The 13,946-nt window shown below is 42.8% G+C and overlaps 1 pseudogene; it reads left to right on the forward strand.

The window, feature by feature from the left end:
• Positions 1-486: 486 nt before the first annotated feature.
• LOC135052576 (5S ribosomal RNA) lies at positions 487-606 on the forward strand (annotated as a pseudogene).
• The last annotated feature ends 13,340 nt before the right edge of the window (positions 607-13,946 follow it).

The following is a 13,946-nucleotide window of genomic DNA, read 5'->3' on the forward strand; positions in this document are numbered from 1 at the left end:
ACTAGTAGAATGATGAAAGAATGGCTCAGCCAACACCGCTCATCTATCAAGAAGTGCCTAATTGCTACAGACACCTCAAAAGACTTTACTAACTTGCCTTACTCCGATTGGCCTCGATGAAGATTTTCGTTTAGGTTGTTTCCTGTGACATATTATAGTGACTTTTTGTTGGACTCTGCATTCCGCTGTTTGGTTTCATTTTCTTAGACACCGCCGTGTGTCCTGTCATTGATGTTCTTTGCATGCTTTGTGCTGTCAGACACCGCCGTGTGTCTTTATATATCTAGAGACTCGATCTTGACAGGTCCCCACTTCACTAGTAGTGAAACCTTTCCTTTCACCCTCGCTTTCAACATCCACCATGCAGACCCTCTCTTGCTCACTATGTGCAGCTTATTGCCCATCTTTGGTGTTGTATTTAGCAGTATCAGATTCCAGCTGCCTATATGGGATTCCCCAGTAGACAACATATGTTGGTCTAGTGATATTTACAGCCATACCACACTGGCAAACGTCCAATTCCGGCTGATCTTGGAAACTAAGCAGTGTTGGGCCCAGTCAGAACCAGTATCGGTGACGAACTGGGAATACTGGGTGCTGTACATCACTCACTTAATACCACAAGGCAGCGGACATTGTGCATTCTGTGGGTTTTCTCCCCAATAGGGCAGTTTGGATTCTTTTTGCACATATATTCTTATTTATATTGATTGCCGTAACAAGTGGGCATTGCTTTGCAGTAGGTTGTTTTGAGGGTTGTCCTTGTGTCACCTGCTATTATTTCTATTAGACCTGTCATTCCTTCCTGCTTTTTGCACCCTGCACTTTCTAGCCAGCACTTTCAGGGAACCCTGTTTTTCTGAGCCTCAGCACTATTCCTTTTACTTTTTTAAGCACATCACTTCATTTCATTCACTTCTGTTTTGATATACAGCGTCCTCGCAATTCCCCTCACTATCAGCATGTCATTTACTAGTCAGGCTGCTGAGACCACTCGCTGCACGTTTTGCCGCGCTCTGGAGCCATTGCTATGCATGACACCAGGTTTGTTTAGCTTAGTTAACATTGTCATGGAGTGGGAGGAGACAGCAGGGGATGCATTAGACATGCCCGGACTTGTCTCAGCCCACATCCTGATGCTGCTGTGTTGATTGTGGAGCCATTTGAGGCTTATATTTCGTGTTCTGACAACAGTGCGGTTAGCCCCCGAGGAAGACCAGTCGGTTGAAACAGCTGTCGGGCTGTGTTTGCTGTATTTGCTGTACTTCACCATGCCGTTTGGTTAAGGAATAAATCCTGCTTTTCTTTCATCTACACATGAGTGCTGGCTTGTCTACTTTTTCTGCATCGCCAGAGAAGTGAGTGTTATATATATATATATATATATATATATATATATACATATGTAATATACATATATCTACATAAACACACTAAATATTTATAGTGTACAGTATAATACCACGCACACATATTATAATAAAACTCTTACATTTTTAGGCTTAGCTGAAGCCTGAATGTCCCAGCATCTGGAATTCCCACCTGTTGTAAGGCATTGACTTTTATAAGATAGATTCAAATATCACCAACAAAATGGCGCTGCCCATACATTTTTATGGGCTACATGAAAATGTCTGACGCTATTTCCCTTATAACTGTCCCCTTAGTGAATAAATAAACAGGGGAAGTAAAGAGTTATTCAGACCCACTCCAACACAGACATGCGAATCGTGGAACAATGCCGCCAGGGGGCGGGACTATGATCGGCGACTTTGGGATCATGGTAAGAACAAAAATGAATAAATTTGGCCCATCAGGGAGGGGTTCTGGGTACTCAGAACACCCCCAGCATGTGCTACTGAGACCTAACCAGAAGAGGCCAGTGCAGTACACGGGAATCCTGGACGCGGAGCTGCTGCCGTGTCTGCCATGTCCCGTTACTGCCTGCAACAGAGCTGGACCAGGAAGAGCAGATGCACACTCGCGCTGCACAGTCACTGTGTGTGAGAGGCTCCTGTCATTTTGCGGCTGCACCCATACCACCTACAGCTCGCTGCCCTATTTGTACATGACAGCATACAACACTGCTGGTCACTAAGCGGCATATCCTTGAGGCCCCTCTGATCCTTGGGGCCCAGTTCAAGTGTCCACTTTGACCACCCTGTCATCGAACCTGCCCCCTGGCAAGAGCACACTGACCACTAGCTCTCTCTCTTGTGCAGCAGTAGAACCAGGCAGCCAGAATCTGAGCAGGACAGTTTGTAGTACAGTCAGAGACACAGGAGTATCAGGTTTCATGAGATACCAACTAGCTTCCTGTGTGTCTGGGTCGTGTGTAATCTGTTATCTAATGAGATGCCTTAACCAGCTGGACGAAAACAATTATTCTGGATTTTGTGCTGGTTGTGATGTTGGGCTCACATATGTTGGTGTCAGCATCATTGGTGGTGTTGGGGGTGGTGGTGATGGGATTGCCGTCAAAGTAGTAAATGCTTTTTCTGTTTCAGGTTGTTCCCCTTGTGCAAGCTGCTGGTCAATTTGGGTATTCTCCTCTGAAACTAAGGAACAGATGTGTGTAAGTAATGAGCATATATATACTTGTGTTATGTTTTTTGTTAAGGCTACGCTTTTATGGAAGTAAATTTTATGCTGACCAGATTGTGTGGTGCAATGTTATTTTTAAAAAAAACCTACTCGCTTAATGCAATCCGTACTGCAGTGTCCCGATGATCGTATGGTCGCCTGATGCACATGTGCAGAACGGGTCCTGCGATCTCATCGCAGGGATACAAATGCCTCTGTCTGAATGACAGACAGAGGCGTTCAGAAGGGTTGGGTATGGAATCCAAATACCAACGCCGGTATCCTGGCCGCTAGAATGCCGGCAGTGGGGCGAGTGCTAGAAAGCCCCTTGCGGGCTCACTGCGCCTGCCAAGCTGCGGGCTCGATGCGCTCGCCACAGGTTCTGTTCCCACTCTATGGGTGTTGTGGATCCCCACGAGTAGGAATAGCCCTGGCACAACTGTCGGCATTCTTGCCGGTCGGGATCACGGCGTCGGTATCCCCCATTTTCTCTGAGTGGCAAGGCGATGGACTGCGTCACAGACACAATTTCCTTAACCTCGCAAGCCACAGTGCGATGACAAGCCCCAGTAAGCTCAGACTTACGCAGCCTGCTGTTGTAGATAGACATCATGACCGATGGTCGCAATGTTCAACACAGATGCGATTACATAGCAAATGCAGGAAGGAGGTGGTATGCACCTCCTCCTGCATTTGCATTGCAAAGGATTGCATTTGACTGAATTAAGCCCATTGTATCTTAATTACCAGCTGACTCTTCCTCCTCGCCATGGCGCTGTGCGGACACAGGTCTGTGGGCAGACTTCTTCTGGACTGTAATTGAAAAAAATGTGCAGGTAATAAAAACCATAATACAGTACTCACAAAACTCATGCTTACATTTATTTTTTACACATATGTGTGACATAACTTTTACACTTGACATTACGTTGGCCATATTTTGCATGATGTTTCTTTGACAATGGCAACCTTGCTCAAAGATTTAAATCAAGATTATGGTGGTCGAAATATTGGGAAAACATCAATTCACACTATTGCCCAACATCAACACGTATGTTGCTTAAAGTGTTTTTACTTATATTCTAAGTAGTTGGCTTCAACTGTGTTTGATCTTGAAAAACCCTTTAGTATCCCTGCGATACCAATCGTTTAATCTCAGGCCAAACACGATTTTTAGTAAATTTACTCCATAGTGCCTCGGACCTTTAGCATGGCCTCAGCATCGGACAGTTCAAATGAGATAGTTTTGGCATTCGTAGAAATGACATAAATGTATGCCACAAAATCTTCCTTTACATGGGTCACTCATAGAATAGAGAAGTAATAGACCAGAAAACCAAAAAATCTAAAAGAGTAAAAACTTCAAAAAGTGTTTATAAGGCAACACTGATCAATTCACAAGAAGATTTGCTTGCAAAATAATTCACATAAAAAAAGCAGCTTGATAAGACATGAAATATTTAGGATGTTCCATAATAAATGACATAATATATTTGTACAATAACACTATATTGCTAATGTGCTTTTATCAATGTTGCAATGTACAGTATCTATTGATAACATCATTCATTATGCTGACTTCATTGTTTATTTGACCCCTTTTGCCACAGCATAGATAACACACCCTTCATTTTGCTGTTTTAGATGCACTGTGTTGATGCATGCAGAGTGTTACTTTATCCTGACACATACTGTATAGCAAGATCAGCTTTCCACAAATGTACTGAGTGTAACCGTTTTCTAGTACGTCATATTGACTAGAGATGTGCGCCGTACCACTGGTTTTGGTTCTAATTCGTCGTCTGGTTTTGGATTTTGGCTGTAACTGGTTTTGTATTTTTTACGAAGATTTACAAAAATAGCTAAAATCACATAATTTGTGCCTTTTTTTTGTTCCTAGATTATTATTAACCTCAATAACATTAATCTCCACTCAGTTACAGTCAATCTGGACCCCCTCACAGCTCACAATATTGTTTTCATCTGCTTTATGCCAACGGCTGCCTCGAGCTGGCTGGTTACTAAGCGACAGAGTAGTGGCACAAACACACAGCAGTTTACAGCAAGAAACATTGCCACACAGCAGTGGCAGAAACATTGCCACACTGCAGAAAAGAAAAGTGGTACAAGATGGAGTCCTCACCTTCATCAGTGTGTACATCATCCTCACAGAATATCAATTTATCCCCGGTGGAATCCACCATTACAGAAGTCTCTGTACTTGGATGTAATTGCTAGTAAAGGTCTTCCTCATGGAATTTGTAGTTCATTTTGATGGAAGTAACCTCCTACGTCGATCGCTGATAAGGTTCCCGGCTGTGCTGAAAACTCTTTCTGAGTACACATTGGAGGGTGGGCAGCTTAGGTAATGCAAAGCCAGTTTGTACAAGGGCCTACATATTACCTTTTTTTTAAATAGTCAGAGGGACTCTGTGACATGCCTATTTGTACGGAGTCATGAAAATAATCCTCCACCATTCTTTGGATGGTGACCGTATCAGATGGAGTTGCGGTAGAGGTGTCACTAATTTTTAGGCAATTTTTTTATACCCAACAGATGCCAAATGTTGTATTGACTCCTCTGCATCACCACTGGGTCTTTTGGGAAAGCTGAGGTTTTTTTCCTGGCAACTGCCATAGAAACTGATGGAGGAGATGTCCTTGTGTTGTATACAACTTGAGATGCCAACTCTTTACATCTCTTAAGATCTGGGTCAGTTGGAAAGAAAGACACAACATATGACTTAAACCTAGGATCAAGCACGGTACTAGGATCAATGCACAGATATGATTTCAAGATATTGGCAATCCTTGGATCCTTGTGAAGCAAATAAAGGACACACTTAACAGAATCGCTTTGTTTAATCTCCTCCTTCAATTTTTGAGCTAATTTTCCAAAAGCCTAATAAGGGGAATCACCTGACTGAAGCTAGCAGTGTCTGAACTCAGTTCATACGTGGCTACTTCGAAGGGTTTCAGCACGTTGCACAAGATGGAAAGTATGCTCCACTGCGCTGGGATAAGGTACACACCCCTTCCTCTCCCAATGTCATGGTTTGTTGTATAGCTGTAGATGTCTTTTTGTAGTTCCTCCATCTGCTGAAGCATATAAGGGGTGGAATTCTACCTGGTTACCACCTCTAGCTTCAGTTGGTAGCAGGGCAAATTGAACTGTTCTTGCAGGTGCTGAAATCTCCTGTATGCTGTGGCTGAATGCCAAAACTGTCCTGAAATTCTTCGGCCCACAGACATCTCCTGTACGCCCCTGTCATTTTTTTTTTTAAAACCCTGTACCACTAAGTTGATTTTGCGGGCAAAACATGGGATGTGTTGGAATTCACCCAGCTGTAATGCTTTCACAATATTTGTGGTGTTATCAGAAATGACAAATCCTGAGAAGAGTCCAAGTGGTGTAAGCCATATTGCTATGATATCCCTTAGTTTTTCTAAGAGGTTGTCAGCAGCATGTGTCTTAAGGGGTGTATTCAAGGAGAGATCCGTGCTTAAATTTTAAGTAATCTGACTAGATTGCTTAGAAGTTAGCACAGTCTCTGTGTGTATGCCCCACAGTGATAGCGATGCGTGACCCCGCGCATCACTATCACTGGTGCTAGATTGGCACAGGACAGGCACAATCTAGCACATTGCTCATTTCACCACTGGGTGAAATGAGCCTCCACCCCCCCCTCGCTCAGCACACATCGCACTGTGTTCTGAGCTGGGGAGAGATGTGTGCTGAGCGTTCGTGCTAGATCGCTCAGCACACATCTCTGGGAGAATCTCCCCCATGTGTACTGGCCTTTAGTGAAGCCAATGATTCACAGAGTAGCCTGCCTCTGAATGAGCTTGCATTGTTTGTTAGATACTGCTGCTGCTGCTGAAGGCTATTCAGCCACCCAGTGGGCTGTCACAGTCATGTAATCTTTAAGTGGACAGTGAGTACAATGGCATTTTGTAGGACAATAATTAGTTGGGTTTGTTTTAATGTTCTGGTACAGCTGAGGAATGGCTTTTCGGGTAAAATGGAACTGCGATGGAATTTGATACCAGGGACAGAGGACCTCAATTAACCGTGTAAAACCCACTGCATTAATGGCAAATATTGGATGCTGATCTAATACTAGCATAGCCATGATGGCAGCAGTGATCCACTGTGTGACTGGGTGATAGCTGTCATACTTGCTTCCCCTTGCAAAGCATTCTTTCACAGTCAATTGTTTTTCTTTTACCTATAGTACTAGAAGTCTTCTTGATCCATCCCCATCAGCAGCAGCAGGCCTAGTGTGAAGGATTCTTCTGCGGAATCTTGGATAGGGGAAGAGTCACCTAGCCTTAACAAATAGGATACTGGACTACCTCCAATCATTACTGAGGATATTGAGGATGAAGGTGTCGGCGGTGGAGATTGCTGGTGCTCTAGTTGAGAGAAGGGAGCTAGCTGATGCTTGACTGCTTGTTATTATTTTTTTAGTACAAGTTTCTGATTTTCACTAAACATTTCCATGAGCTTGCTGCAAATGTTATAACAGGGAGGAGGTTACTAGATGGTGAACATCCTTACCTCTACTTATTGTGGTTTTACAAACACTACAGATGGCTTGACAATTGTTGTCAGGATTTGGGTAAAAATAATTCCGCACATAAGAGTTGGATTTGTTGGTCCTATGCCCAGGCATGATGATGGCCTTCTTATGATGGCCAAGAGCTGCTTCCACTGGTGCCTGACTTACACAAACAGCATCCTCATCCGCAACATCCTCATTAGTGCCAGTGTCAGCTACACAAATATTCCTCTCATCTTCTTACACATCCTCAATTTCTATGTCATCAGCTATACTTCTGCTGCTCATCCCCACATATGCAAAGGGATCAGATATGGTGGAAGGCGTCTTCTCCGTGAGTACAGTATTAGAAAGGTGAGGCTCACACATACCACTTGAGGACACACTTAGAGTCTCCTCAGGGATTTGTGACTTCGTTTCTGAATGCACAGTTCTACTGCCTATGTGGTTTTCATTTTTTTACACCTTATCTAGAGTGAAAAGCTCTTGCATCATCATGAGAGGCAGAAAAAGATGCCTTACTGACAGTTGCAGTACCACCACTCATAAATAAAGGCCAATGCCTGAGTCTTTCCTTGCCACTGCGTGTCGTGAATGGCATGTTGCCAATTTAATTTTTTTTCTGCGCCAAACTTTACCTTTATTAGAGGTGTTTTTTTCTCTTTGCCACTGTATATTGTTTTTTTTATTTTAGATTCCCTGATTTAGACTCTCTATGCCCTTCAGCATCAGTTTTAGTAGATGATGTTGAAGGACTAGCATCGCCATATGACTGGTGGCAACAGCTACAGCACTAGTATTTGGTTGCTCTTCTCTAAACTGATAGTTATCCATTTTTCAATTTGCAGATCACTGAGTGGAGTCACAGTCTTATATATGCACATGAACAAAGCGCACTAGGGTAAGCACACAAAACAGTACAAACAACAGATCTATATTTTTTCCTATTTTTATTTTTTGAACTCGCAGCTCGATTCAAACTGTGTAGAGTCACATGGCTTTGAACAAAGTGCACTAGAGTAAAGTGCACCAAACAGTACAAACAATAGATCTATATATTTATTTTCTATTTTTAGTTTTTGAATTTGCAGCTCGGTTCAAACTGTGTGGAGACACAGGGCTTTTCTTTATTTATAATTTTTATTTCTTATATCACAATATACATTTAACACATAAAAGGGTATAGGCATTTCCTTCCAGAATAAAATAAAAAATGGGTACAAAACAAAACAGACATATTGATACAGGATCATATGCTTTTACATTCAACTCATGGTCACATACTCTTCCTATAGAGTTACAGTTCGCATAGTGGAAGTCCCAAAGTTCAACCTACTCACCTCTCAAGCCTATCCAGACATCCCATCAAATGGTTTCTCCCCTTTGTTCCAAAAACAGGTCTCAGTTGTGCCACTTCTTGGAACTATAAGTTTTATTTAAAATTTCCATTTTCTATAATTTATTTTATTTGTCACCATCTGTATGGCTGGGATCTGTTCCTGCCTCCATAATTGGGCAATCGTTGCTCTAATGGCAATAAAGACATGACTCAATACGTATTTCTGTGTATTGACAATACTTTATGTTGAAATATATGTAATACAGGGTTGAGTATCCCTTATCCAAAATTCAAAATCCCACCTTTTTGTGTCCCCTATTGAGATAATGACATATATATTATATATTATGTGTATATATAGATATATAATATAATATACATATATATGTGTCACAGTGACGTGCGGTGAGGTAAATGGCTGGGGAGGCACTGGCAAGTATCAGAGCCAGATTTACACACACATATATGAACCTGATAGAGGAGCATGTCAGGGAGGGCTGCATTAGGGGGGTCATTCCGAGTTGGATTGCTCGCTAGCTACTTTTAGCAGCCGTGCAAACACATAGTCGCTGCCCATGGGGGAGTGTATTTTCGCTTTGCAAGAGTGCGAACGCCTGTGCAGCCAAGTGGTTTCAAACACATTTTGTACAGAACAAGACCAGCGGCACCCCCACCCCCCTCATGTAAAATAGGGGCAGTGCGCGTCGTAGGCGCGTGACAAAAATATAGGGGCATGGCTTCATGGGGAAGGGGTGTGGCCACAAAATAAAACTAATTCATATTACGGTGCACAGTAGTCTCCATTATTCAAATTACACCGTAAAGTAGCGCCACTACACCAGGCAAAGCCCCTTTTACACATTACGGCAGACAGTCCACCTTTTTACACATTATGGCAGACAGCATCCCCTTTTTACACATTACGGCAGACAGTGTCAACCTTTTACACATTACGGCAGACAGCGTCCCCATTTTTACACATTGCGGCAGACAGAGTCCCCTTTTTTACACATAACGGCAGACAGCGTCCCCTTATTACACATTGCGGCAGACAGCGTCCCCTTATTACACATTACGGCAGACAGTACCCTTTTTTCCACATTGTGGCAGAGACCCATTTTTTACAGATAAAAAAAAATCCTGAGATCATGTGCTGTTAGCAGAGATAACAACCTGATCTCAGGCACTGGAGCCTCGGCTGCTGGGGGAGATAAGAGAGAGATGCTTTGAGTAAACCCCCCTCCCCCTCCCTTCCTAGTTCACTGGATCAGTGTGGAGATCAGGCAGCAGGGAGAGGAAGATCTTACCATGGCCACATTCCTGCAGTACAGTTGTACACCTCTCCAGCCCAAGCCAATGGGAGTGCTTGTGAATAGCACCAGTCAGGGGAGGAAGCTGTTGCATTGCATCATGGGGGGAAGGGGCGTGCCTTGAGACCCTCTTAAACCACGCATATCAGAGCTGCCTCTTCTGGCATTGTTTTCAATGCAGAGTTACAGTCTGGCGTGCGGCTCCGCCCCCAGCTCCGCCCCCTAGCTCCAAGCAGTTTCTGGTTACCAGAGGGAGGCAGAGCTATTGCTGCCTCTCCTCTGTCCCTATGAATGAGCAGTGAGTGCAGCACTTTCATACTGCAATGGAAGCAGCTGATGTTTACACTGATCTGTATTATAACACAGATCAGTGGAAAAATCAGCTGTTTTCATTGCAGTTTGACAGGTGAGGCTCTGCCTTCCCTGACTGCACGTCCCTGATGTGTCATTATCTCAGTAGGGTAACAAAAAATGTGTGATTTTGGATAAGGGATACTCAACCTGTAATGCCATCTGGGGTGTTATTTTTATTTCAATCCCAAAGATTTGGTTCAGAACATTTTCTATTTCTATCCAGAAGGTGTCTATTTTTTACAGGACCAAAATATATGTATAATATCTCCTATTTTTTCTCGTCATCTCAAAGAGAGATCAAGCTGCTCTGGCCAGATTCTAAGCATCTTTGCTGGAGTTAGATACATATATGGTAGAAAATCTTTTTATATCTTTCAGTGTGAATAATTGATTTAGACATTTGGTGTACTGACTGGAACAACTGGGCCCATTGCATCTTATCCATTAAGATACTTAAGGCCAGTACTCACTCAGCACATCTAGTCAGATTGCTTAGATTTTAAGCAGCGATCGCTCCGTGAGTACCCCCCTTTAGATTGTGTTCCCATCTTTTTTGCCAGACTATCTTATCTTCCCCTTAGCTTCTAGCAGTACCTTATACCAAAATGCAATTCCTCCCCCTTCTCATTGGTGTGGAAATTTGGGCAAGGACCTTCCTTGGTAATACTCTCTCCACCTTTGAAACAGGAGGATAAGAGTGTATCCAATGTCAGATATAATATGTGCAGAGAGAGTTAGATTTGGGTGGGGTGAGTTCAAACTGAAATCTACAGTAAATTGCAGTGTAAAAATAAAGTAGCTAGTATTTACTCTGCACAGAAACAAAATAACCCACCCAAATCTAACTCTCTCTGCACATGTTATATCTGCCCCTCCTGCAGTGCACATGGGGGGTAATTCAGAGTTGATCGCAGCACCAAATTTGTTAGCAGTTGGGCAAAACCAAGTGCACTGCAGGTGTGGCAGATATAACATGTGCAGTGAGAGTTAGATTTGGGTGGGTTATATTGTTTCTGTATAAGGTAAATAATGACTGCTTTATTTTTGCACTGCAATTTAGATTTTAGTTTGAACACACCCCACCCAAATCTAACTCTTTCTGCACATGTTATATCTACCCCCCTGCGATCAGATCTGAGTTAGGCCCATTATCCAGTCCTTGTCTATCTTTTATAAACATATAGATTGGTAAATGCTCAATTAGCTTAGTGATATCATTCAGGTGCTCGAAAGGAAGGGGTATTTCTGAGCAAGAAAAAAGGAATTGGATTCCCCAGCACCCTGGATGATAACAGTAACCAGATATAAATCCCACATGATAATAGAATTCAGAGATCTTCGTTACACATATTTGCGCAAATGTGTGGTTAAGCCCCAAAGCCGCATCAAGGCCTCTCTGTATATTTGGGGTCCCTAGCGCTATATCTAGGTGCAGGGTGTGGCACCCCAAAACACCAGAATGAGCCAGAAAGCCCAGCGTGGCATACCAGTGTAAAAAACTATAGTGTTAATAAATTAGTATTTAGGAAGCCGAAGCTATAGAGAGGGTGATACAAACATGAAATGTAATTAAAATAGAGAAATAGTGTTAGAAAATGAATAAGTGAAAAGTGCTAATAGAATGTAAAGGTATGCCACACTAAAGCCATCCAGCTCAGCCAGTCCAGAGGCACCACACCTCACACCTCAATTACCCCATTCTGGGTCTAATATTAACCAGCAAGGAGCCACATGATAATTGCTCCTTACTAAAATATGTCTAAGCTAAGAGCTACCTACCTTGGAGCAACCCCATAATGCTCCATGTGGCATGTCAGGGCCTGCACCTCCTCCTAATGCAGGACCTCTCTGCCTCTCACAACAGACATATAGATTGGTAAATGCTCAATTAGCTTAGTGATATCATTCAGGTGCTCGAAAGGAAGGGGTATTTCTGAGCAAGAAAAAAGGAATTGGATTCCCCAGCACCCTGGATGATAACAGTAACCAGATATAAATCCCACATGATAATAGAATTCAGAGATCTTCGTTACACATATTTGCGCAAATGTGTGGTTAAGCCCCAAAGCCGCATCAAGGCCTCTCTGTATATTTGGGGTCCCTAGCGCTATATCTAGGTGCAGGGTGTGGCACCCCAAAACACCAGAATGAGCCAGAAAGCCCAGCGTGGCATACCAGTGTAAAAAACTATAGTGTTAATAAATTAATATTTAGGAAGCCGAAGCTATAGAGAGGGTGATACAAACATGAAATGTAATTAAAATAGAGAAATAGTGTTAGAAAATTAATAAGTGAAAAGTGCTAATAGAATGTAAAGGTATGCCACACTAAAGCCATTCAGCTCAGCCAGTCCAGAGGCACCACACCTCACACCTCAATTACCCCATTCTGGGTCTAATATTAACCAGCAAGGAGCCACATGATAATTGCTCCTTACTAAAATATGTCTAAGCTAAGAGCTACCTACCTTGGAGCAACCCCATAATGCTCCATGTGGCATGTCAGGGCCTGCACCTCCTCCTAATGCAGGACCTCTCTGCCTCTCACAACAGACATATAGATTGGTAAATGCTCAATTAGCTTAGTGATATCATTCAGGTGCTCGAAAGGAAGGGGTATTTCTGAGCAAGAAAAAAGGAATTGGATTCCCCAGCACCCTGGATGATAACAGTAACCAGATATAAATCCCACATGATAATAGAATTCAGAGATCTTCGTTACACATATTTGCGCAAATGTGTGGTTAAGCCCCAAAGCCGCATCAAGGCCTCTCTGTATATTTGGGGTCCCTAGCGCTATATCTAGGTGCAGGGTGTGGCACCCCAAAACACCAGAATGAGCCAGAAAGCCCAGCGTGGCATACCAGTGTAAAAAACTATAGTGTTAATAAATTAGTATTTAGGAAGCTGAAGCTATAGAGAGGGTGATACAAACATGAAATGTAATTAAAATAGAGAAATAGTGTTAGAAAATTAATAAGTGAAAAGTGCTAATAGAATGTAAAGGTATGCCACACTAAAGCCATCCAGCTCAGCCAGTCCAGAGGCACCACACCTCACACCTCAATTACCCCATTCTGGGTCTAATATTAACCAGCAAGGAGCCACATGATAATTGCTCCTTACTAAAATATGTCTAAGCTAAGAGCTACCTACCTTGGAGCAACCCCATAATGCTCCATGTGGCATGTCAGGGCCTGCACCTCCTCCTAATGCAGGACCTCTCTGCCTCTCACAACAGACATATAGATTGGTAAATGCTCAATTAGCTTAGTGATATCATTCAGGTGCTCGAAAGGAAGGGGTATTTCTGAGCAAGAAAAAAGGAATTGGATTCCCCAGCACCCTGGATGATAACAGTAACCAGATATAAATCCCACATGATAATAGAATTCAGAGATCTTCGTTACACATATTTGCGCAAATGTGTGGTTAAGCCCCAAAGCCGCATCAAGGCCTCTCTGTATATTTGGGGTCCCTAGCGCTATATCTAGGTGCAGGGTGTGGCACCCCAAAACACCAGAATGAGCCAGAAAGCCCAGCGTGGCATACCAGTGTAAAAAACTATAGTGTTAATAAATTAGTATTTAGGAAGCCGAAGCTATAGAGAGGGTGATACAAACATGAAATGTAATTAAAATAGAGAAATAGTGTTAGAAAATTAAAAAGTGAAAAGTGCTAATAGAATGTAAAGGTATGCCACACTAAAGCCATCCAGCTCATCCAGTCCAGAGGCACCACACCTCACACCTCAATTACCCCATTCTGGGTCTAATATTAACCAGCAAGGAGCCACATG

This window comes from Pseudophryne corroboree, chromosome 2, assembly GCF_028390025.1.
Source record: "Pseudophryne corroboree isolate aPseCor3 chromosome 2, aPseCor3.hap2, whole genome shotgun sequence".
NCBI classification, from domain to species: Eukaryota; Metazoa; Chordata; class Amphibia; order Anura; family Myobatrachidae; genus Pseudophryne; species Pseudophryne corroboree.